Raw genomic sequence first — 26803 nt, forward strand, 5'->3', positions numbered from 1 at the left:
GTGTCTTGTACCGAAATGGAGAGTGGTGAAGATTGGGTAATGACAATGAAGGTGGGCACGGAACAAGGTTCATTTATATAGAGAAGTTGTGAGAGAGTGGAGGGTGTGGATTGATTGAGTGGTTACTTGGTGGACGGTTGGGGTGATGCATGGATAAAAGACAAGGATCATCACTTTATGAAGGAGATTGCTCGGTCTTTTAGGGGTTCCATTTTTCCAATGTTGCATGGCAACATTTTCCAATGTATTCCCTTTTTAGAACAAGTGTGTAGCCCTTCCTTTTGTGGTGTCCGATCCTTCTTTGTTTAGTTGTCCAATCCATCCCTTTTTATGCTTCTTTTCTTTTCCTATAAAAATTTAAAATAAGGAAATTAATATCATAAAAATCAAACTCTACGGCTAGAATAATAAAGAGAAGAAAAAGAGTTTGTTTATTTATGAATTTCAACTAACTAACTACTTGTGTATCCTTATGCATTTTGGTGGCACCATGGGGTGACACCAAACTTAGTTTGAAGCAATGTGATGAAAAGTTTTGTTCAAAGCTCCCAAACTAGCATGCATCTTGGTTTGCTTTGAACACCAAACTTGTTCTTCACTATATACTGCATGATAAAGATTTCACCAAGTGTTTGTCAAGTTTGGGTTGAAATTCATAAACATTGATTTATTCATTATTTTAAAAACATATAAAACATGGGTTGCCTCCCATGAAGCGCTTCTTTAGCGTCACTAGCTTGACGTTTTTCCCTCGTCAGGGTGGTTGGTAGTGCTTAAAGTCCTCCCCTCTTGCTGTGGACTTATATCCATTGATTGGATCAATGATCTCCATATGTTCTAGGGAAAGAACTCTGTTGATAGTGAAGACCTTGGGTAACTGAGATGGTACAGTAGGGAGATTAGGGGGAATATCTGGGAAGTAAGCTGAGACAACTCTATCCCCTGGAGAGAAGTCTTCCGTAGGGATCTTCTTGTTCCTCCACCTCCTTGGTACCTTCTTCTTTGTTTCTTTTGAGGTTGCCTTCCCCTTGGTGACCTCTTTTTCTAAAGGGGTTGTGATGCTGTCTTTACCTGCCTCTAGAGGTTTAGGTTCCTCCAATTTTTCCTTGAGCTGTGGCAATTGCTGTTTTCCTTGTTTATCAATTAAGGGGATCTCACCATGATCTGGCTGTGCTTCAGTGCTTGTCTCCTCCTTCAATGTCTCATTATCATTTGTGCTTAGTTCCTTGTCCTCTTGATCTGTTTCTTGTGAGAGTTTGAAAACATTGAAGCTGAGTCGTTCATCATGGATTCTCAATATTAGCTCCCCTTTCTCTACATCGATAAGTGCTCTGGCCGTAGCTAGGAATGGTCTTCCCAATATGATTGGGTGAGTGTGACTCTCTTCCATGTCTAGGATGACAAAGTCTGTTGGGAGGAAGTATTTCCCAACCTTTAGCAACACATTTTCCACCACTTCTATTGCTTGCTTTTGAGTTTTGTCAGCCAGTCTGATGATTACATCTATGGGTATTATCTCATTGATCTGCAGCCTCTTCACCAGGGATAATGGCAGTAAGTTGATGCTGGCCCCCAAATCACATAGTGCTCTATCGAACATAGTTTCACCTATGGCACAAGGGATGTGAAAACTCCCTGGGTCTCTTCTTTTTGTAGGCAACTTAGGTTGAATAAGGGCACTACATTCCTTGTTCATCACTATAGTCTGGCCTCCTTTGAGTGAGCTTTTCCTGGGAAGAAGCTCCTTCATATACTTGATGAATGCAGGCATTTGTTGAATTACCTTGATGAATAGTATGTTTACATGTAGAGATACAAACAAGTCTAGGAACCTTGAGTATATTCTCTTTCCCACAGCACCATTGAGCAGTTGAGGGAGGGTGCATAGAGCTTCAGCAGCTCTTGTTGTGAGATTTCTGGTTCTTGGTGATATCTATCCTCCTCCTTTGTTGAGTTGTCTTCAGGTTGTTCGAAAATTTTGCCTTGCTTGTCTTCAGTCTCTTGATCACTTGTAGTGACCATTTTGCAATCTTCCCATCTTACTTTCTTTGCTTCTCCTTTGGGGTTTTTCTCCGTGTCACTTGGGAAGCTATCAGTAGGTTTGGGAATCTTCTCAGCTAAATATCCCATCTGGAATTCCAGCTTCCTGATGGTCTCTCCCTGGTTCTTAATATTGGCTCGCACCTCCTCTTTGAACACCTTATTTTCTTGAATCTCTTGGCATATTCCTTCAAGTAAGGCTTCAATCTTCGAGAGCTTGTCATCAATTGATGGGTGATTCAGAGCAGATGTGATGTTTTGGTTTTGATAAGCGTGTGGAGAAGTGTTGTTGTGGGGGTGTTGAGATGTCCTCTGTGTGAATTGCTGGTGAGCTGCATTGTTGTTGGAGTTGTAACGTCTCTGGTCTTGGTTTTGATCTTGCTCACTTTCCCACCCAAAGATTGGGTGGTTTCTCCACCCAGGGTTGTAGGTCTTGGAGTATGGATCATAGTTTTTCCTTGGTGAATTCCCAATGTAGTTGGCTTGCTCCTGAATACCCTCTGCTTCTTCATTCACTCCTTCTTGGGTTGTTGATGAAGTTGAGATTGCTGCTACTTGGTTCATCTCCATCTTCTTGGTGAGGTCAGCCAGCTGCTGGGTAATGAGCTTGTTTTGGGCCAATAGAGCATCTACATTGTTTAGCTCCATTACTCCTCTTGTGTTCCCTCTTTCGGAAGCATAGAAGTAGTCGTTCTCTGCTACTGTTTCAATAACATCTATGGCCTCCTCAATAGTCTTCTTCTTGTTCAAAGATCCTCCGGATGAATGGTCTACTGCCTTCTTTGACTCATAAGAGAGCCCTTCATAGAAAATGTGCAGCTGCACCCATTCGTTGAACATCTCTGGTGGACACCTCCTTGTTAGGTCTTTAAACCTCTCCCATGCTTCATATAGAGTCTCACCATCTTGTTGCCTGAAAGTTTGGACCTCCGCTCTCAGCCTATTGATTTGTTGAGGAGGGTAAAATCTTGCTAAAAATTCGTTCACCACGTCTTCCCAAGTTGTCAAGCTTTCCCTTGGGAAAGATTCCAGCCACTTGGCTGCCTTGTCCCTAAGTGAGAATGGAAACAAGAGCAGTCTATAGGTGTTAGGATGAACACCATTAGACTTCACTGTGTCACATATTCTCAGGAATGTGGTCAAATGTTGATTGGGGTCTTCTTGAAAACCTCCTCCAAACGAACAGTTGTTCTGAACAAGGGTGATGAGCTGTGGTTTAAGTTCATAGTTGTTGGCATGGATTGTTGGCTTTTGGATGCTACTTCCACAATTGCCTGGGTTTAGATTGATGTAAGAGCCCAAAACTCTTCTATCCTCCCCAGCATGATTCGCTCTACCTCCTCCCCCATGGTTGTGATCCTCTTCTTCATGATGGTTTTCCATGTTGTCTTCCATGTTTGGTTCAAAGAATTCCTCTTCTTCCTCAGCACCAACCACTTTCTTTCCTCTTGCCTCCCTCCTTAATCTAAGGAAGGTCCTCTCAGGTTCAGAATCGAAGGAAGTTGAAGCCCCGCTTTTTCTCCCTATCATACAACCATCAAGTGCAAGCAAGAAAAGATAGGTGCAGAAAGTATTTGTGTCAGAATTACTGTTAGTTGTGGGTGATGCAATATATCAAACAGTTAGTGGGTTAGCAAATAGAATTGAAAATAACAAAGAAAAACAAAAGAGTAGAGGGGGAAGGGAAGAAGTTTAACTAAAACAGAAAGTAAATCACTCAAACAGAAAATGAAATTCACAAAGTAAAAATGCTCAATCTAGTGATCTCCCAATTTAATCATTGTTGATGCACAATCAATCCCCGGCAACGGCGCCATAAACTTGATGCACAGAGAACTTGTCTCTCAACAAATCTCCCTTCGGCAAGTGTACCGAATTTGTCGTCAAGTAAAAACTCACAATAAAGTGAGGTCGAATCCCACAGGGATTGATTGATCAAGCAACTTTAATTAGAAGAATGTTCTAGTTGAGCGAATCCAGAATTTGGGTTGAGAGTTGCAGAAATAAAATGGCGGGAATGTAAATAACAGAAAAGTAATTGCTAGAATCAAAGGACTGGAAGTAAATGACTGAAAATAAATTAGAGAATTGTAAATGGGAATGGAGAATTTGCTCATAAAAGTAAATGACAGAAATTAAAGAGAATGGGTAAGATCAGAGATGGGGAGTTCATTGGGCTTAGGAGATGTTGCAATTCTCCGGATCAAGTTCATTTTCATCTCTTCCTCAATCAATGCACTCATTGATCTCCTTGGCAATCTTAATTGATTGAATTACAATTTCTTGCAATTCAATCTCTCAAATCTTGATCAATAGCCAATTTCTTGGTCAATTGCTCATGAGAAGAGATGAAGTATGGTCACTGATTATACCACATGCATTTCCCAAATCAAGTATTGAGAGGGTTATAGTCACATACCCATCCAAACCCAATTTGGTCCAGCATGAGAAAGCATTTCTAGCTTGATCTCTTCATTCCTCTTTCAAGGTTCAGAACAGATCCAAGTTTGAATAGCTTCTTTTCCAAGATAACTACTCAATTGGATTAAGATCGAAAGCTTTCAAGTAAAATCAAGAGAAAAGATAGAAGAAGAATAATGAAAATTAGTATTGATCCATCAAATTACAACAGAGCTCCCTAACCCAATGAAAGGGGTTTAGTTGTTCATAGCTCTAGAAAATGAAAACAAAGATGGAGAATACATCATAAAACTAGAAATTGCAAAGAAGGTAAAATACAGAGAGTAGTTATCGTTCTCCAACTTCCAGAACTCCCTTAACAATTCAAAGCTACTCCTATATATACTACTTCTCTCAGCTTCTCGTTGGCTCTTCAAGTCTTGGGCCTTTGGATCTTGAGTTTGAAGCAGTTCTCTTCTTCATTTGGGCTTGGCTTTACTTGCAGAGAGAAAATGTGAAGTGGGCAGAGACTTTAGCTCAGGATGTTAGGGGTGTTAACGTTTAGTGAAAATATAAGTTCGAGAACGTTAGTGACAATCAACTTTCTCACTAACGTTACTAAGTAAAAGCCACGTTAACCTCAACGTTAGTGGCATAAACGTTGCCACTAACGTTGCCTCTAAATCCTTTGCACACGTTATTGAGACTTAACATTCCCAATAACTTTGAAAAGCCCCCTTTGTTCCCACGTTAGAGCCCACGTTAACTTAGTTAACGTGGCTCTTTAACGTGGGCTTGCCATCCTTCGAGAACGTTAGTGACACTCAACATTTTCACTAACGTTCCAAGGTGCCCCTATGCCTCACGTTAGAGTCCACGTTAACTAGGTTAACGTGGCTTCTAACGTGGCCATGCTTAGCCATCCCCAACGTTAGTGACAATGTTGAGTGTCACTAACGTTGGCCATTCTTTCACTCATCAACGTTAGCTTCCACGTTAACTAAGTTAACGTGGAAGTTAACGTGGCTCCTTGGGGGGTTGTGTGGTTGCTTACAACGTTAGTGACAATGTTGGGTGTCACTAACGTTGTCGACCATGCTTGCTTCTTACGTTAGCTCCCACGTTAACCAAGTTAACGTGGGAGTTAACGTGGTATGTTGCTCCTTAGGCCAACGTTAGTGACAATGTTGAATGTCACTAACGTTGGCATTTCTCCCCCTTTCTAACGTTAGAGGCCACGTTAACTAAGTTAACGTGGACTCTAACGTGGCCACTTATGAGCAATTGCCAACGTTAGTGACAATGTTAAGTGTCACTAATGTTAGCTCAACTTCCCCTCTCCACGTTAGAGTTCACGTTAACTTAGTTAACGTGACTCTTAACGTGGTCAATGATGGCTTCGAGAGCGTTATTGGCAATCACTTTTCTCATTAACTTTGCAAGTTACCTCCCATTCCTTGCTTCCTTTGGTCCTGAAATCAAGCAATAGAGTGCATCAATGTTCTAGTCCAAGTCATGGGTAATGCAACATAGAATTTGTCACTAAACTCATGCAAAATCCTCATGAAATAGTGTAAAATGCACAATGTATGCTTGAATCAAGGTGTAAGTGAATATCTACCCAAAACTAGCTTATTTCCTAAGGAAATGCATGAAACTAACCTAAAAACAGTAAAGAAAAGGTCAGTGAAACTGGCCAAAATGCCCTGGCATCAAGAAGATAACTGCTTCAACTCAAGATCCAAAGGCCCATACCCAAGACTTGAAGAGCCAACTAGAAAATCAGAAGAATAGTATAAATAGGGAGAACTTTGAACTAGAAGAAGGAGAGCTTTTGGCATTATTAGAATTACTCTCTGTATTTTACTTTCTCTGCAACTTTTAGTTAAATTCTCAGAATGTACTCTCCATCTATGCTTTTCATTCCCAGAGCTATGAACAACTAAACCCCTTTCATTGGGTTAGGGAGCTCTGTTGTAATTTGATGGATCAATAATAGTTTTCATTATCCTTCTTCTCTCTTTTCTCTTGATTTTACTAGAAAGCTTTCAATCTTCATCCAATTGAGTAGTTATCTTGGAAAAGAAGCTATTCATACTTGGATCTCTTCTGAACCTTAGAAGAGGAATGAAGAGATGATGCTAGAATTGCTTTCTCATGTTGGACCAAATTGCGGTTTGGGCAGATATGGTGAGATATAATTCTCCCAATACTTTGATTTGGAAATACATTTGGTATAATCAGTGACCACACTTCATCTCTTCTCATGAGCAATTAGACCAAGGAATTGGCTATTGATCTAATTTGAGAGATTGAATTACCAAGGAATTGGAATTCAATCACTTAAGATTGCCAAGGAGATCAATGAATGCATTAATTGAAGAAGAGATGAAAATGAACTTGATCCGGAGAATACAACATCTCCTAAGCCCAATGAACTCCCCATTTCTGATCTTACCCATTCTCTTTACTTTCTGCTATTTACTTTCATGCTAAACTCCGCTTCCCCATTTAAGATTCTGCAATTTACCTTCTGTCATTTATTTTCTGTAATTTACTTTCCCGCCATTTAATTTCCTGCAATTCTCAACCCAATTTCTGCTTAGCTCAACTAGAACATTCTTCCAATTAAAGTTGCTTGACCAATCAATCCCTGTGGGATTCAACCTCACTCTATTGTGAGTTTTTACTTGATGACAATTCGGTATACTTCCCGAGGGAGATTTGTTAAAGGACAAGTTTCCGTGCATCAAGTTTATGGCGCCGTTGCCGGGGATTGATTTTATATCAACAATGATTAAATTGGTGGATAACTAGATTGAGCAGTTGTTTTTATTTTGTCTGATTTAAGTTCATTTGAGTAATTTACTTTCTGTTCAGTTATTTTCTTCCCTTTCTCCTACCCATTTCTCTTAGTTATTTACAATTCAGTCACCAACCCTCTAACTGTTTGATATATTGCATCACTCACACTAACATCATTTCTGTAGAAATTACTATTTGCATCTATCTTTCTTGCTTTTGCCTTGTTAGTTGTATGACAGGTAGAAGAAGCGGGGCTTCAACTTCCTTTGATTCTGAACCTGAGAGGACCTTCCTTAGATTGAGGGAAGCAAGAGGAAAGAGAGTAGTTGGTGCTGAGGAAGAGGAGGAGTACCTTGAACCAGATATGGATGAGAATATGGAAAACCATCATGAAGAAGAGGCTCACAACCATGGCCGAGAAGGTCCAGCACATCAGGCTGGGCAAGAGAGAAGAGTTCTGGGTTCTTACATCAATCCAAACCCAGGAAATTGTGGAAGTAGCATCCAACGGCCAACCATACATGCCAACAACTTTGAACTAAAGCCACAGTTCATCACCCTTGTTCAGAACAATTGTTCATTCGGATGAAGTGTCCAAGAAGACCCCAATCAACATCTAACCACCTTCCTGAGGATATGCGATACTGTGAAGTCTAATGGTGTTCATCTTGACACTTATAGACTACTTCTGTTCCCTTTCTCACTCAAGGACAAAGCATCTAAATGGCTGGAATCCTTTCCAAAGGAGAATTTAGCAACCTGGGAAGATGTGGTGAATAAATTCTTGGCAAAATTCTATCCTCCTCAACGGATCAATAGGTTGAGAGCTGAGGTACAAACCTTTAGGCAGCAAGATGGTAAGACTTTATATGAAGCATGGGAGAGGTTTAAGGACCTGACAAGAAGATGCCCGCCAGATATGTTCAATGAATGGGTGCAGTTGCACATTTTCTATGAAGGTCTTTCATATGAATCAAAGAAGGCAGTGGACCACTCATCCGGGGGATCTCTGAACAAGAAGAAGACCATTGAAGAAGCCATAGATGTCATTGAGACTGTAGCTGAGAATAACTATTTCTATGCTTCTAAAAGAGACAACACCAGAGGAGTGATGGAGCTGAACAACGTGGATGCATTGCTAGCTCAAAACAAGATGATCACCAAGCAATTAGCTGACCTTACCAAAAAGATGGAGAGGAATCAAGTAGCATCAATCACCACTTCAGCAGTAACTCAAGAAGGAGTGAATGCAGAGGCAGAGGGTGATCAGGAACAAGCCAACTACATTGGAAATTCACCCAGGCAGCACCATGACCCATACTCCAAAATATATAATCCTGGTTGGAGGAACCACCCAAACTATGGGTGGGGAAATCAACAGGATCAATGTCAAGATCAGAGACGCCACAACCCCAGCAACAATGCAACTCACCAACATTCCACACAGAGATCATATCAGCACCCACCTAACAACACACCTCAACATCCATACCAAAGTAAAAATGGCCCTTCTCACCCCTCCAATCTCAACTCACCATCATCTGAAGATAGACTCTCCAGGATTGAAACCCTACTTGAAGGCATATGCAAGGAAATTCAAGATAACAAGGTGTTCAAAGAGGAGGTGCGAGCCAATATTAAGAATCAGGGAGACACCATCAAGAGGCTGGAATTTCAAGTTGGATACCTATCTGAGAAGATTCCCAAACCTACTGATAGCTTCCCAAGTGACACAGAGAAAAATCCGAGAGGTGAAGCAAAGAAAGTCAGATGGGAAGATTGCAAGATGGTTACTATAAGTGATAAGGAGACTGAGGAAGAGCTGAACAAACCATCAGAACAATCTGAAGATACATCAGCAGGAAAGCAGGAAGAGAATCCTCAGGAAACCACAATTACGCAGAAAGAGTTTCTGAGGCTCTATGCACCCTTTCCCCAATTACTAAATGGTGGTGTAGAGAAGAGAATATACTCAAGGTTTCTTGACATATTTGCATCCCTCCATGTAAACATACCATTCATCAAGGCTCTCCAACAAATGCCCTCATACATCAAGTATATGAAGGAGCTGCTGACCAGGAAAAGCTCACTCAAGGGAGGACAAACCATAGTGATGAACAAGGAGTGCAATGCTCTCATTCAACCAGAGCTGCCTATAAAACAGAAGGACCCAGGGAGTTTTCACATCCCATGTTCCATAGGAGAAACAATGTTCGACAAAGGACTCTGTGATCTGGGAGCAAGCATCAACTTAATGCCTTTATCCCTTATGAAGAGGCTGCAAATCAATGAGCTGATGCCCACAAACGTAGTCATCAGACTGGCGGACAAAACTCAAAAACAAGCAATTGGAGTGGTTGAAAACGTGCTGGTGAAGGTTGGGAACTACTTCCTTCCCACAGACTTTGTCATACTGGAAATGGAAGAAAGTCACCTTCACCCAATCATATTGGGAAGACCACTCTTAGCTACAGCCAGAGCGCTCATAGATGTGGAGCGAGGAGAGCTAATACTGAGGATACATGACGAACAACTCACCTTTAACATCTTCAAACCCTCACAAGAAGTAAGTCAGGAAGGCAAGGAACTAAGGGCAGAGCATGACAGAGCAATGGTGGGAGAAAAAAGCATTGAAGCACAAGCTGTACACCCTGGAATTCCTTTGGGTGATGAACAAGAGAATCAGCAGCTGTCACAGCTAAAGGAAACTCAAGTGGAGCCAAAGCCACCAGAATCATATGAGACAAGCAACAAAATCTCCCTAGGGAAAGAGACCACAAAGAGCAGGATAACAGCAAAAGAAACAAAGAAGAAAGTACCAAGGAGATGGAGGAATAAAAAGATCCCTACAGAAGATTTCTCTCCAGGGGATAAAGTGATCTCAGCTTACTTCCTAGATATCCCACTTCATCTCCCTACCATCCCATCTCAGTTACCTAAGGTTTTCACCATCAACAAAGTTCTCTCCCTAGAATATGTGGAGATCATTGATGAAGCCAATGGATATAGGTTTACTGCAAGAGGGGAAGATCTAAAGCATTACCAACCACCATGACAAAGGCAGAACGTCAAGCTAGTGACGCTAAAGAAGTGCGTCATGGGAGGCAACCCATGTTTTACATGCTTTTAAAATTAGTTAATAAAGCAAGGTTCAGGGATTTCAACTCAACTTGACATGCACTTGAATGAATCCTTTTTTGCAACATATAGTGAGGAACAAGTTTGGTGTTCAAGGCACACTATGAGAACATAAATGTAACCCATATCATGTCACTCTTAGGGGCCTTGAACAAATCTTTTACACCACATGGCACCAAACTAAGTTTGGTGTTGCCAATGTTGTATACACGGATGTTGAGTTAGTCAGTTGGTGTGCACTCATGAACAGCACTTAGTAGTTAGAAACAAAAACTTTAAAAAGTAGTTATTCTTTTTAAGTTTACTACCACTTCCCACAATTTTATTTTTTCTTTTATTTTGTAGGAGGATTAATGGGACAATTGAAGGGTTCGGCTACCACAAAAAGAGAGGATTGTACACGTGTCTCCAGGGGGATTGCATTGGAAATTGTTGCCATGCAACATTGGAAGGATGGTTACACTCCAGCATATAACGCATGTGACACCCGCCCAACAACAAAGAAGGCCTCAAATAGGGAGAAGAACACCACCAAAAGAACCTCACTAAGAAGAACCTCAACGGGAAGAATATCAGCAAGAAGAGTACTATGATCCAACTAACATCAACTTGAATCACATTCACGGAGCCATTGAGGAGCTAGCGAGGAGTTATATGGAGGGACAAGAACAACAACTGCACATTCAAGCCCAAAGGATGGATCGTCAAGAAGAACTGTTTTCTAATTGGATGAATCAACAAGGGGAGTGGCAGAAACAGCAAATGGAACACTACTCCCACCTCACTCAAGCCATCAATCAAGTGACTGAAAGGCAAGAGCGTCAAAACAAACGCCTTCAAGAACTCAATCAACGACAGCTAGCTCAGACGAAGGCATTCAATGAGTTCAGCGTACTGAATGAAGGACGGCAACTACATAGGGAGGAGTTTAACATAAACACTCAAGCTAAGTTGAACTATATGTCTAGTCATATGCATAATCTACACTCTGCAATCCCTAGGTATGATGAGATCCAAAAAGATCTCACAGAACAAGAGGAAAGGAAGGTGAAACAGCAGAAGGAAACATTGAAAAAGAAGATGGAAGATGCTGGCTTCTAGAAGAAGTTGATTGGAAAAAGCAAGGGAAGTGGGAGTGCAAGCACTCAAGAAAAACACAAGGAGGACAAACAGGAAGGAGAGCATGAGCACCCCCAAGAGTAAAAGGTGGTGGAGTTCCCTCATTGTCCTATCTTTTTCAAGTTTTAAATAAGGAAAATCATGTATGAAATAGAACATGCTTCCATGGTAGTTTAGAATTTTCAATTCTGTTTTTAGTATTCTCCTTGCATAGGTCTATGATTGCTAGTCAAATTGCCTGTTTTCAATTCCATCTTACTTATTGTATGCTTGTCCTTTTTAAGTCCAATAAAAAGAGATGTTATGAAAGACCAGAGTGATGTTCAATTTGTGGAGTAAGTTATTAGATTTGTGGTGTAGTAATCACTTAGGTAAGTTAGTTCACCAACAAGGTGGGAAGGCAACTATCTGTCGTAAATCATATGCTTGAAACACACCCCATGAGACTAGCTAAATAATAAGATCCTAATAACAAAAAGGAAAAGAACAATAAGAGTTGAAAAAGAAAGAAAAGTTAATAAAGAATAAGGCTAGGCACCAAGGGCTTGAATCTTGAGGGATGTGTCTGTGGTGCTCTTGTACCAAGGATCTACTTGGATGAATAAGTTCTTAGGAGTGCTTCATCACTTGGTAACTTGGGTTAACTAACCCGGGATTATCAACTGAAAATCCACTATCAAGAGCAACCTTGCTACAGAACATTTAGTCACCCAAAGAGGTGCTGGACACCAAGACCTCAAGGGAAGAAAATAACAAACCATGTGCCTGTAGTGTGCATGTATGGGGGAGAGAGACTTGAGGGAGTAATTCCTTAGGGGTGCTTCAACACCTAGCACCTCGAACCAACTGGTTTGGGAGTGTTGGCTGAAAGCTTATTTTAAAGAGTCGCCCCCTCACAGAGCACTTAGCCTAAGGATGCAATAGACCTTGGAAAGACAAAGGGATCAATGAATAATAGTCTCAAAGGGTGCAATCAAGTGAGTATTCCAAGGCATGATAAAGGTCTGAAAACCAGTAAAGGAATGAACCTAAGTTGCTATGCATGAAACCCAATAAAACCAAGAACATGACTTCCACAATAATGATTCATTCATTTTGTCATTTCATTCATCATTCTCTTCTTCCAGTACTTGCTTAGGGACAAGCAAGCTTTAAGTTTGGTGTTGTGATGCCAGGGCATTTTGGCCAGTTTCACTGACCTTTTCTTTATGGTTTTAGGGTAGTTTCATGCACTTTCTTTGGAAATAAGCAAGTTTTGGGTAGAATTTCACTTTCATCTTGATTCAAGCTAACATTGTGATTTTTATATAAATTCATGAGAATTATGCATGAATTGAATGACAAATTGGATGATGCATGTCTCATAACTTGGACTAGAACTTTGATGCACTTTATTGCTTGATTTCAGGACAAAGGAAGCAATGAAGAACCACGTTAGCAGCCACGTTAGTCTAACTAACGTGACCTCTAACGTGGAAGGGGAGCTAGCTTACAACGTTAATGAGAAAAGTAGTCGCCAATAACGTCCTCGAAGCCATCATAGCCCACGTTAATTGCCACGTTAACTACATTAACGTGGTAGTTAACGTGGAAGAAAAAAATGAAGCCAACGTTAGTGACACTCACCTTTGTCACTAACGTTGAATCAAGCTCATATTGGCCACGTTAAGAGCCACGTTAACTCAGTTAACGTGGACTCTAACGTGGGGAAACAAAAGAATGACCAACGTTAGTGACACTCACCTTTGTCACTAACGTTGAGCTAAGCCACTTTGAGCCACGTTAGTTGCCACGTTAACTCAGTTAACGTGGACTCTAACGTGGAGGGAGCAAAGAATCACTAACGTTAGTGACACTCACCTTTGTCACTAACGTTGGGATGAGCCACTATGAGCCACGTTAACTCCCACGTTAACTATATTAACATGGAAGCTAACGTGAGTAAAAGGGATGATGAGCCAACGTCAGTGACACTCACCTTTGTCACTAACGTTGGAGATGGCTAGCAATACCACATTAGAAGCCACATTAACCTAGTTAACGTGAACTCTAATGTGGGAAGTAGGGGAATTTTGGAATGTTAGTGACAAAGGTAAGTGTCACTAAAGTTATCGAAGATATGGCAAGCCTACGTTAAAGGTCACGTTAGCCACACTAACGTGAACTCTAACGTAGGGAGAAAGGAGGATTCTCAACGTTATTGGAAAAAGTAAGTCCCAATAACGTGTGCGAAGGACCAAGAGGCAACGTTAGTGGTCACCTTGATGCCACTAACATTGAAGTTAACGTGGAGCATCCTTGGGTTAGGAACGTTAGTGAAAAAGGTGATTGTCACTAACGTTCTCGAACCCACACTTTCACTTAACGTTAACGCCACTAATGTCCTAAGCTAGAATCCCTGCCTACTTCACACTTTCTCTCTGCAAGTAAAGCTAAGCCCACTGAAGAAGATAACTGCTTCAACTCAAGATCCAAAGGCCCATACCCAAGACTTGAAGAGCTAACTAGAAGATCAGAAGAATAGTATAAATAGAGAGAACTTTGAACTAGAAGAAGGAGAGCTTTTGGCATTATTAGAATTACTCTCTGTATTTTACTTTCTCTGCAACTTTTAGTTAAATTCTCAGAATGTACTCTCCATCTATGCTTTTCATTCCCAGAGTTATGAACAACTAAACCCCTTTCATTGGGTTAGGGAGCTCTGTTGTAATTTGATGGATCAATAATAGTTTTCATTATCCTTCTTTTCTCTTTTCTCTTGATTTTACTAGAAAGCTTTCAATCTTCATCCAATTGAGTAGTTATCTTGGAAAAGAAGCTATTCATACTTGGATCTCTTATGAACCTTGAAGAGGAATAAAGAGATTATGCTAGAATTGCTTTCTCATGTTGGACCAAATTGGGGTTTGGGCGGATATGGTGACATATAATTCTCCCAATACTTTGATTTGGAAATACATGTGGTATAATCAGTGACCACACTTCATCTCTTCTCATGAGCAATTGGACCAAGGAATTGGCTATTGATCTTATTTGAGAGATTGAATTACCAAGGAATTGGAATTCAATCACTTAAGATTGTTAAGGAGATCAATGAATACATTGATTGAGGAAGAGATGAAAATGAACTTGATCCGGAGAATACAACATCTCCTAAGCCCAATGAACTCCCCATTTCTGATCTTACCCATTCTCTTTACTTTCTTCTATTTACTTTCATGCTAAACTCCCCTTCCCCATTTAAGATTCTGCAATTTACCTTCCGTCATTTATTTTCTGCAATTTACTTTCCTGAAATTTTCAACCCAATTTCTGCTTAGCTCAACTAGAACATTCTTCCAATTAAAGTTGCTTGACCAATCAATCCCTGTGGGATTCGACCTCACTCTATTGTGAGTTTTTACTTGATGACAATTCGGTATACTTGCCGAGGGAGATTTGTTAAAGGACAAGTTTCCGTGCATCACGCGTGACATCAAAATTTTTCAGGGCCAGTACAAAAACCAGAGAGTTGCGCGTGGAGTGCATTGGAATTTTGCCTCTGGCACAATTTTCATCCACGCGTACGCATCACCCCACGGGTACGCGTCACCTAGATCTCTCTCCACTCACGCGTGCGCGTTGCCAATGCGTACGCATTGTATGCCATTTCTAAAACTCACGCGTACGCGTGACCCTGCCCTGTTTCACCACTCATCTTTTCTTCTCTTCATTCCATTTTTTTCCTTCTTCTCTCTTCTCTGCTTTTCTTTTCCTTCTTCAATCATCATCCAACACTACCAATCACCATCTATCACCATTTCCTTTATTTAGTTAGTCAGTTAGTTATTTAGTTTGTTTGATTTGTGTTTAATTTTTTGTTTTTAATTATAGGTGTTAGATTATTGATTTTGGTTGCTATTTGTTGCTGCTTATTATTAACTTGATGCTCTTCTAGCATAATTGTTTTTGTTAATTTTCATTGTTGGATTCCTTTGTTGAGGTTATATCTTGTTACTTGGTTTTTAGTTTTTCATGTTTAACATTTGTGAATACCAAGTACATGTTACATTGCCTTCAAGCTTTCTAATTCTTTTGAATTGCATATTTTGGCCACCATGTATTCATCATCCATTGTTAGGCAATAGTGTATTATCAATGCATTTTTTGTTAAGTGATGCTTGTTACCCTTATTCACATTACCTATTTCATGCATTGAGACTTTGGAATTGTGGAATTGGATCGAAAGCTTACCTAGTGATATATTTTTTACCTTTCTATGCTTTGTGGACCATGCTTGCTATGTGATTGATTTTCACTTCTATCTTCTTTGTCCTAAGTTCCATAGCACCCATGTGTTCCACCTCTATGTCACTAAGTGTTGCAACAACTTCAATATGTGTCATTTTTTGATGTGTGAGCTTTACATTTCAATTGGTTCACTAAGTTTACTTACACATCAATCAATGTCCATCCATTATCCAATTCATAATTGCTTGATTATTTGCTTGAGTGCTTTCATGCTTCTTTATCACTTGTTTGCTTATCTTAACTTACAAGTTACTTTGAAGTATTTCAAGCACACCAGAATGAGTGAAGTGCATGCTTCTTTTGTGTACTTGTAACATAACTTTTAACATCAGTGTGTATGTTTTAAACCGCATGAAACTTAGAATTCACACACTTGTTTCATTAACGTCACACTAATTCACTCGCTTTATTCTGGTAATTAACCTCATTCCAAAAATTTACGCTTCCTTGTTTTCTATTGCTCAGGATAATTTGTCAAAAGCAAAGATGAAAGCGAAAAAAAGAACACGTAGCAGCCGGTTGATCCACCAGCTGAAGGTGGCAATCCGGAAAGTCACCGTACCCCCTTGCTCATCTCTGAATGCACCGAGGACAGTGCAAACTTTTAAGCGTGGGGAGGTCGTCCGACCAATCGGCGTTTTTGGGTGACAATTTTCTAATCCTAACACTTTTGCATTTTATTTTTAGGTCTTTTAGTCAAAATAATGAAATTTTCCAAGGATCTTATCTATAGGGCACCCCAATTGATTTGAGTAAAAAAAAATATTTTTTTTAGAACTTGCTTGAATTATATATATTATGGAACATATTTTTGAGCTAAAAACACAAGCATGTGAGTTTTGAGCCTAATTGTGTGGTTACATCTTATAACCACTTATTTTTATTCTTGTGTGTATTATTCTCTTTCTATGATTGTAATCTTTGATTTGTTTGATTCTTTATGTCCATTATTTTGTGTATGAATGCACTTATATGATTGAGGTCATTCTTTCAATTAGCTCACTTACCCAAATAGCCTACCTTTTATCTTCCATTCTTAGCCAATTTTGAGTCTATGGGAAAGTCCTCATGATATTTGTATGCATGCATGAAATAATTGTTGATTGTTAGATGAAAAATAAATCTTGGAAAGCATGATTAGGGGAGAATTGAGTGAATCAACCCTATACACTTGAGCGAATAGAGCGGATACACATCCGGTGAGGGTTTGATTGCTCAATTACATGTTTTCACCTATGATCATCTCCTTTCTTGCAAGTTGTTAAAATCTTTTCAATAACTCAATTCAATTGTGGATTGGGCTTGGTTGCTAATACCCTTAGCCCTTATGTTTATATATGTATTCTTAGAGATTGATTTATTTTGACTAAGTAGTTGTATTCATACAGATAGATTACATGTAGGTAGATTGCGTTTAGATAGTTTGCATTGAATAAATGTAGATACCCTTTGTTTCTTTCTTGAGTTTAGCATGAGGAAATGCTTAGGTTAAGTGTGGGGAGGTTTGATAAACCCCAATTTTGTGGTTTATCTTGTGCTTAATTTAGGGGATTTTATCAACTTATCTCACATTTATTCAATGAAATAGCATGGCTTTGTATTTTTCCCTGAATTTGTGCTTAAGAGTGAAAACATACTTTTTAGGCCATAAAATAGCTAAATTTATTTCTGGAGCACGAATTTGTTACATGTCAATGTCAATATTACTATTTTTCACAAATTCGCACAACTAACCAGCAAGTGCACTGGGTCGTCCAAGTAATACCTTACGTGAGTAAGGGTCGATTCCCACGGAGATTGTTGGCTTGAAGCAATCTATGGTTATCTTGTAACTCTTAGTCAGGAAAACAATTCACTTATCAAATTGAATTACGAAAAATAAGAGAGTATGAAATAAATACTTATTATGCAGTAATGGAGAATATGTTGGGGTTTTGGAGATGCTTTGTCTTCTGAATTTCAGCTTTTATCTTGTATTCCTCTTCCCTCATGCATGCAAAAGTGCAAAGTTCCTTCCATGGCAAGCTCTATGTAAGGTGTCACCATTGTCAATGGCTACTTCCCATATCCTCAGTGAAAATGGTCCAAATGCTCTGTCACAGCACCGCTATCATCTAGAGGTTCTCGATCATACTGGAATAGGATTTACTATCCTTTTGCGTCTGTCACTACGCCCAGCACTCGCGAGTTTGAAGCCCGTCACAGTCATCCAATCCCAGAATCCTACTCGGAATGCCACAGACAAAGTTTAGACTTTCCGGATTCTCCTGAATAACGCCATCAATTCTAGCTTATGCCACGAAGATTCTGATTATGGAATCTAAGAGATACTCATTCAATCTAATATAGAACGGAGGTGGTTGTCATGCACACATTCATGGGTTGAGGAAGTTGATGAGTGTCACGGATCATCACCTTCTCCATAATTAAGCGCGAATGAATATCTTAGATAGGAACACGCATGTTTGAATGGATCATAGAAGTACTTGCATTAATTCATCGAGACGCTGCAGAGCTCCTCACCCCCAACAATGGGGTTTAGAAACTCATGCTGCCAAAAGGTACAAAGTTCAGATCTAAAATGTCATGAGATACAAAATAAATCTCTAAAAGTTGTTTAAATACTAAACTTGTAACCTAGGTTTACAGTAAATGAGTAAACTGTGATAGATAGTACGGAAATCTACTTCTGGGGCCCATTTGGTGTGTGCTGGGGCTGAGACTAAAGCTTCTCACGTGCCTGGGCTATTTTGGGCGTTCAACGCCAGGTTGTAACCTGTTTCTGGCGTTGAACTCCAACTTGTAACCTGTTTCTGGCGCTGGACGCCAGACTGCAACATGGAACTGGAGTTGAACGCCAATTTACGTCGTTTATCCTTGAGAAAAGTATAGACTATTATATATTGCTGGAAAGCCCTGGATGTCTACTTTCCAACGCAATTGGAAGCGCGCCAATTGGACTTCTGTAGCTCCAGAATATTTATTCCGAGTGCAGAGAGGTCAGAATCCAACAGCATCAGCAATCCTTTTTCAGCCCGAATCAGATTTTTGCTCAGCTTAATTGTTAGCATTAATTTCGAAAATATGAAATAGAAATAAGAAAAAGATTTTGAAAATAAATTTTGAAAATTTCGAAATTATGAAAGAAAAAATGAAAAAGATTTGATTTTTGAAAAAGATTTGAAAAAGATAGAATTTTTAAATTGAAAATTTGATTTGACTCATAAGAAACAACTAAATTTTGAAAAATTTTTGAAAAATTCAACTCAAATATTCGAATTTTATGAGAAGAATAAGGGAAAGATATTTTTTTTTATTTTTGAATTTTTAATGAAGAACGAGGAAAACACCAAAAAAAGACACAAGACTTAAAAATTATGAATCAAAACAAGAAAAATATGCAAGAACACTTTGAATGTCAAGATGAACACCAAGAACACTTTGAATGTCAAGATGAACATCAAGAACATGTTTTTGAAAATTTTTAAGAAAAGAAAAGCATGCAAGACACCAAACTTAAAAATTTTTTTAATGTTGAGACACTAACAATTCAAAAATGCATATGGAAAACAAGAAAAGACACAAATCAAGGAAATGCAAAGATCAAACAAGGAAATCATCAAGAACAACTTGAAGATTATGAAGAACACCATGCATGAGTTTCGAAAATTTTAATGAAATTAAAAATATGCAATTGACACCAAAATTAAAAATTGACACAAGACTCAAACAAGAAACATCAAATTATTTTTGATTTTGTGATTTTATTAATTTTTTTTGTATTTTTCAAAAATTATTTTGAAAAAGAAAATAAGGATTTCTAAATTTCTAATGAGAATTCCAGGAATCATGCAATGTTAGTCTAAAGCTCCGGTCCAGGAATTAGAAATGGCTTAATAGCCAGCCAAGCTTTCACTGAAAGCTCCGGTCCAAAACACTAGACATGGCCGATGGCCAGCCAAGCTTCAGCATACATAGTTCAAGCATGTGAAGAGGAAGCCTCAGTCCTAAAGAATTTAGATATGGTTTTACAGCCAGCCAGACTTTAACAGATCATGATGAAACTCTAGAATTCATTCTTAAAAATTCTGAAGAACATAGAATAAAATAAATATTTTTTTTTTAGAAATTTTTTTGAAAATTTCTAAAAATTAAAATTAAATTAAAATTACCTAATCTGAGCAGCAAGATGAACCGTCAGTTGTCCAAACTTGAACAATCACCGGCAACAGCGCCAAAAACTTGGTGCACGAAATCGTGATCGTTCATTCCTTGGTAACGGCGCCAAAAACTTTATACGCGCGTTCAAAATCTTAGTTCTTTGTCACAACTTCGCACAACTAACCAACAAGTGCACTGGGTCGTCCAAGTAATAAACCTTACGTGAGTAAGGGTCGATCCCACAGAGATTGTCGGCTTAAAGCAAGCTATGGTCATCTTGCAAATCTCAGCTAGGCAGATTCAAATGATTATGGTTAATTGATAGTTAAAATATAATTAAAATATAAAATAGGATAGAGATACTTATGCAATTCATTGGTGAGAATTTCAGATAAGCATATGGAGATGCTTTTGTTCCTTCTAAACCTCTGCTTTCCTACTGTCTTCATCCAATTCTTCATACTCCTTTCCATGGCAACCTGTATGTTGGGCATCACCGTTGTCAATGGCTACATCCCGTCCTCTCAGTGAAAATGGTCCACATGCGCTGTCACCGCAAGGCTAATCATCTATCGGTTCTCGATCATGCTGGAATAGGATTCAGTAATCCTTTTGCGTCTGCCACTATGCCCAGCACTCGCGAGTTTGAAGCTCGTCACAGCCATCCCTTCCCAGATCCTACTCGGAATATCACAGACAAGGTTTAGACTTTCCGGATCTCAAGAATGGCCGCCAATAATTCTATCCTGTACCACGAAGACTCTGATCATAAATCAGGAGGCTAAGAGATATGCATTCAAGCTTGCTTTCATGTAGAACGGAAGTGTTTGTCAGGCACGCGTTCATAAGTGAGAATGGTGATGAGCGTCACATAATCATCACATTCATCATGTTCTTGTGTGCGAATGAATATCTTAGAGAAGAAATAGGTTTGAGTTGAATAGAAAAACAATAGTACCTTGCATTAATTCATGACGAACAGCAGAGCTCCACACCTTAATCTATAGTGTGTAGAAACTCTACCGTTGAAAATACATAAGAAAAAATAGGGTAGACATGGCCGAGTGGCCAGCCTCCCATGGAGGTCTCAGAACGTAAAAGTTACATAATGTGTTCCAGAGATGTGAAATAAATCACTAAGAGTAGTTTTTATACTAAACTAGTAGCTAGGATTACATAAGATAAGTAAATAATGTAGAAATCCACTTCCGGGCCCACTTGGTGTGTGCTTGGGCTGAGCATTGAGTTTTCATATGTAGAGACTCTTTTTGGAGTTAAACGCCAGTTTGTAACTTGTTTTTGGCGTTTAACTCTGCTTTGCAACTTGTTTCTGGCGTTTAACACCAGAATAGGGCAGAAAGCTGGCGTTGAATGCCAGTTTGCATCCTCTAAACTTGGGCAAAGTATGGAGTATTATATATTGCTGGAAAGCCCTGGATGTCTACTTTCCAACGCAGTTGAGAGCACACCATGTGGACTCTTGTAGCTCCAGAAAATCCACTTTGAGTGCAGGGAGGTTAGAATCCAACAGCATCTGCAGTCCTTTTTCAGCCTTTGAATCAGATTTTTGCTCAAGTTCCTCAATTTCAGCCAGAAAATACCTGAAATCACAGAAAAACACACAAACTTATAGTAAAGTCCAGAAATTTGATTTTTATTTAAAAAATAATAAAAATATATTAAAAACTAACTAAATCATACTAAAAACTATGTAAAAATAATGCCAAAAAGTGTATAAATTATCCGCTCATCAACCTCCTTATTCTGCTGTGTCTTTGTTTCTTTATGCAAACTCTGTCAAATTCATCTGAAATGCTACATGAAATAAAGAGAATCACACACAACTCAAAGTAGCATTCATAGTGGCTAAAAGATAATTAATTCTTTATTAAACTCTACAATTTGAATGCAAATTCACTAGGTAAAGATAGGAAAGATGCTCACGCATCACAACACTAAACATGAATTGTTGCTTGTCCTCAAGCAACCAAAACTAATACATGGTTAAGATGTGAATTTGCATGAGAAGTGAGAGTTCAATTAGGTTCGTGTCTCTTCTTGAAGTGGGGTTTATATATTGCAATATTGAATAGTTTTGGCATCTCACTCTCCTTTGAATCAGAGGAATATCATTGTCATTCAGAATTAGAATCTGGATACTATTATGAATTCTCTAATCTTTATACTTCAGTTAATCCTTGAACATAAAAAATTTCCTTTAATTTTCTTTTCTTTGGTGCTTTGTACCTTGAGCCTAGCTGTGACTTTAAATGATTTGTCTCAAGCTTTACTTGACACAAAAACACCACAAGCACTTAACTGGGAAACTCTCTTTAAGCTCTGATTTTTCTTTCAATTGCTCCCAGACAGTGGTACTCAAAGCCTTTGGCATACTCTTTTGATTGTAATTGATCTCGACTCTTAGTGTTCTGTCTCAAGGCTTACCTGACATAAAAAAACCATAAGCATATGACTAGGGAAACAACTCTTTGAGCTTTTAATCATGTTTGACCTCCCTAGTCATTGTTGCTCAGAGCTTTGGACCTTGCTTTTTATTTTTCTTTTGTTGTTTCTATTGCTTCAAGGATTAAGTTTTCACTAACTTCAAAGAATTTATAATAGTTCTCTAAATTCCTGTTCCTTATACATCAACATCTCTTGATTCAAATTCAAATATGCATAGTTCATGTCATTCATTCAGAATCACAAAGAATACCACCATATTTAAGTAAATACAATTACTTTTTGTTATAAACTCTATTTCTCATGCAATACATCTTTTCTTCTTTTTTCTTTTGAATTTAAGCTCAGTGAACAATAAATGAGACCCTTTTTAGAATTAAAAGCAAATAACAGAATAAAAATAGCAAATCAAACTAGAACCTAGGAATTGAATTAACAAAGGATCATGCAATAACTAAGACAAAACAGCAGAAAATAGGAACCTAACATAGTAATGGAAAAATAGGAAGTGAAAGGAACTAAGCCACCTCAATCTCCGTGGTGGGATCTCTCTCCTCTGGCTGTGATCCATATGGTCCTTTCAGACGGCTATAATCCTATCTTAGCTGATAAATCTCCTAGCGCTGAGAGTCCTGAGCAGCTCTCATCTGATCAAGGCTGGTGGTGAGATGCTCCCAACGGTTATTCTGTGTCACCTTCATCTCCTCAATAGACGTAGTGTACTGTTGCCAACAGTTATCCTATGTAATCCTCAAATGCTCAATGGAGGATGTGAGCTGCTGCCAGTATTCTTGGAATGGAAAGTAGTGTCCCTGAGGTAGTGGTGGCTGGTCCTGTTGAGCTTCTTCCTCAACTGGCTCTTTTCTGTGGATCCTCTAGTATTCCCTGGCATATTCCATAGTTTTCTTTGTGATAAGTCTCTCGACTGGAATAGGGAAGTCATTCTCTACCTTTACCCTAGCGGCCACACAGAGACGGTAGATGAGATGTGGAAAGCCTAATCTGGCATTCTTAACAGTGCTGGTGGTGACGTGATAGATTTGCTGAGCAATAACGTCCTCCACTTCCACTATCTCTCCCTTTATGATGCAGTGAATCATAATGGCCCGGTCCACAGTGCACTCGGACCAGTTGCTAGTGGGCATGATAGATCTCTGGATAAAATCTAGCCATCCTCTAGCTAAAGGAGCCAAGTTATTGCTCTTGAGATGGCACGGCTTCTCCTCTACACCCAATCTTCACTAGGCCTCTGCAATGCATATATCAGCAAGTACTTGCTCCAATTGTTGATCTTTATTTACCCTCTCATTGTAGCATTGAAGTGTGGATGCCTGTGGTGGAAATCAGAGGGTCTGTCGGATAGTCTCTGGACTAAAATCAATGATTCTTCCCCTCACAAAACTTTTGTGGTTCCTTTCATTAACTTTAGAGACATCCTTGTATGTGATCCACAGAATCCCATAAAATTCCTGAATCATCAATTGTCTGACCTCCGTATGCGGATTACACAAGAACTGTGATGCCAGGGCATTTTGGCCAGTTTCACTGACCTTTTCTTTATGGTTTTAAGGTAGTTTTATGCATTTTCTTAGGAAATAAGCAAGTTTGGGTAAATAATCACTTACATCTTGATTCAAGCAAACATTGTGAATTTTACATGATTTCATGAGAATTATGCATGAATTAAAGGACAAATTGAATGATGCATGTCTCATAACTTGGATTAGAGCTTTGATGCACTTTATTGCTTGATTTCAAGACAAAGGAAGCAAGGAAGAACCACGTTAGTAGCCACGTTAGTATAGCTAATGTGACTACTAATGTGGAATGAAGGCTAGCTTGCAACGTTAACGAGAAAAGTGATTGCCAATAACGCCTTCGTGAGCCATCATAGCCCATGTCAGTTGCCACGTTAACTATGTTAACGTGGAAGCTAACGTGGAAGAGAAGTAGAACTCCAACGTTAGTGGTAAAAGTAAGTGCCACTAACGTTCCAAAAGGGACAATTGGCCACGTTAAGAGCCACGTTAACTTAGTTAACGTGAGCTCTAACGTGGAAGAAGAAGATGATGCCAATGTTAGTGACACTAACCTTTGTCACTAACGTTGGACTAAGCCCATATTGGCTATGTTAAAAGCCACGTTAACCTAGTTAACGTGGACTCTAACGTGGAGGGAGCAAGAATCACCAACGTTAGTGACACTCACCTTTGTCACTAACGTTGGATTGAGCCACTATGAGCCACGTTAGTTGCCACGTTAATTACATTAACGTGGAAGCTAACGTGGAGAAGAGGGATGATAAGCCAACGTTAGCGACACTCACCTTTGTCACTAACGTTGGAGATGGCTATCAATACCACGTTAGAAGTCACGTTACCCTAGTTAAAGTGAACTCTAACATGGGAAGTAGGGGCGTTCTGAAGCGTTAGTGACAAAGGTAAGTGTCACTGACGCTCTCGAAGATTTGGCAAGCCTACGTTAAAGGCCACGTTAACTATTCTAACGTGAACTCTAACGTAGGGAGAAAGGGGTACTCTCAGCGTTATTGAAAAAGATAAACCCCAGTAACGTTTGCGAAGGGCCAAGGGTCAACGTTAATGGTCACGTTAGTGCCACTAACGTTGAAGTTAGCGTGGACCACTTTGGGTTAGGAACGTTAGTGAAAAAGGTGATTGTCACTAACGTTCTCAACCCTACATTTTCACTTAACGTTAACACCACTAACGCCCTAAGCTAAAGTCCCTGCCTGCTTCAACTCAAGATCTAAAGGCCCATATCCAAGACTTGAAGAGCCAACTAGAAGATCAGAAGAATAGTATAAATAGGGAGAGCTTTGAACTAGAAAGGAGCTCTTGGCATTATTAGAATTACTCTCTGTATTTTACTTTCTCTGCACTTCTAGTTTAACTTTCAGAATGTACTCTCCATCTTTGCTTTCCATTCCCAGAGTTATGAACAACTAAACCCCTTTCATTGGGTTAGGGAGCTCTGTTGTAATTTGATGGATCAATAATAGTTTTCTTTATTCTTCTTCTTTCTTTTCTCTTGATTTTACTAGAAAGCTTTCAATCTTCATCCAATTGAGTAATTATCTTGGAAAAGAAGCTATTCATACTTGGATCTCTTCTGAACCTTGGAAAAGGGATGAAGAGATCATGCTAGAAATGTTTTCTCATGTTGGACCAAATTGGGGTTTGGGCGGATATGGTGACATATAATTCTCCCAATACTTTGATTTGGAAATACATGTGGTATAATCAGTGACCACACTTCATCTCTTCTCATGAGCAATTAGACCAAGGAATTGGTTATTGATCTGATTTGAGAGATTGAATTACCAAGGAATTGGAATTCAATCACTTAAGATTGCCAAGGAGATCAATGAATGCATTGATTGAGGAAGAGATGAAAATGAACTTGATCCGGAGACTGCAACATCTCCTAAGCCCAATGAATTCCCCATTTCTGATCTTACCCATTATCTTTACTTTATGCCATTTACTTTCATGCTAAACTTCCCTTCCCCATTTAAGATTCTGTAGTTTACTTCCCGTCATTTATTTTCTGCTATTTACTTTTCCGCTATTTAATTTCCTACAATTCTCAACTCACTTTCTGCTTAGCTCAACTAGAACATTCTTCCAATTAAAGTTGCTTAACCAATCAATCCCTGTGGGATTCGACCTCACTCAATCCCTGAGTTTTTACTTGACGACAATTCGGTATACTTGCTGAGGGAGAATTATTAAGGGACAAGTTTCCGTGCATCAAGTTTATGGCGCCGTTGCCGGGGATTGATTTTGTATCAACAATGATTAAATTGTTGGATAACTAGATTGAGCATTTGTTTTTATTTTGTTTGATTTAAGTTTATTTGAGTAATTTACTTTCAATTTAGCTATTTTCTCCCCTTTCCCCTACCCATTTTCATAGTTGTTTACAATTCAGTCAATAACCCACTAACTGCTTGATATATTGCATCACTCATACTAATAGCATTTCTGTAGAAATTATTGTCTGCATCTACCTTTCTTGCTTTTGCCTTGTTGGTTGTATGACAGGTAGAAGAAGCAGGGCTTCAACTTCCTTTAATTCTGAACCTGAGAGGACCTTCCTTAGATTAAGGAGGGAAGCAAGAGGAGAGAGAGTAGCTGGTGCTGAGGAAGTGGAAAAGTACTTTGAACCAGACATGGAGGAGAATATGGAGAACCATCATGAAGAAGAGGCTCACAACCATGGCAGAGAAGGTCCAGCGCATCAGGCTGGACAAGAGAGAAGAGTTCTGGGTTCTTACATCAACCCAAACCCAAGAATCTGTGGAAGTAGCATCCAAAGGCCAACCATACATGGCAACAACTTTGAGCTAAAGCCACAGCTCATCACC

The 26803-nt window shown here is 39.2% G+C and overlaps 1 non-coding gene across 1 annotated transcript; it reads right to left on the minus strand.

The window, feature by feature from the left end:
* Positions 1–8062: 8062 nt before the first annotated feature.
* Positions 8063–8169, minus strand: LOC112780797 (small nucleolar RNA R71). The gene has a single exon (XR_003191612.1). It is a non-coding gene; the product is annotated as a small nucleolar RNA R71 (small nucleolar RNA).
* Between the last annotated feature and the right edge of the window lie 18634 nt (positions 8170–26803).

Source organism: Arachis hypogaea, chromosome 19 (assembly GCF_003086295.3).
Source record: "Arachis hypogaea cultivar Tifrunner chromosome 19, arahy.Tifrunner.gnm2.J5K5, whole genome shotgun sequence".
NCBI classification, from domain to species: Eukaryota; Viridiplantae; Streptophyta; class Magnoliopsida; order Fabales; family Fabaceae; genus Arachis; species Arachis hypogaea.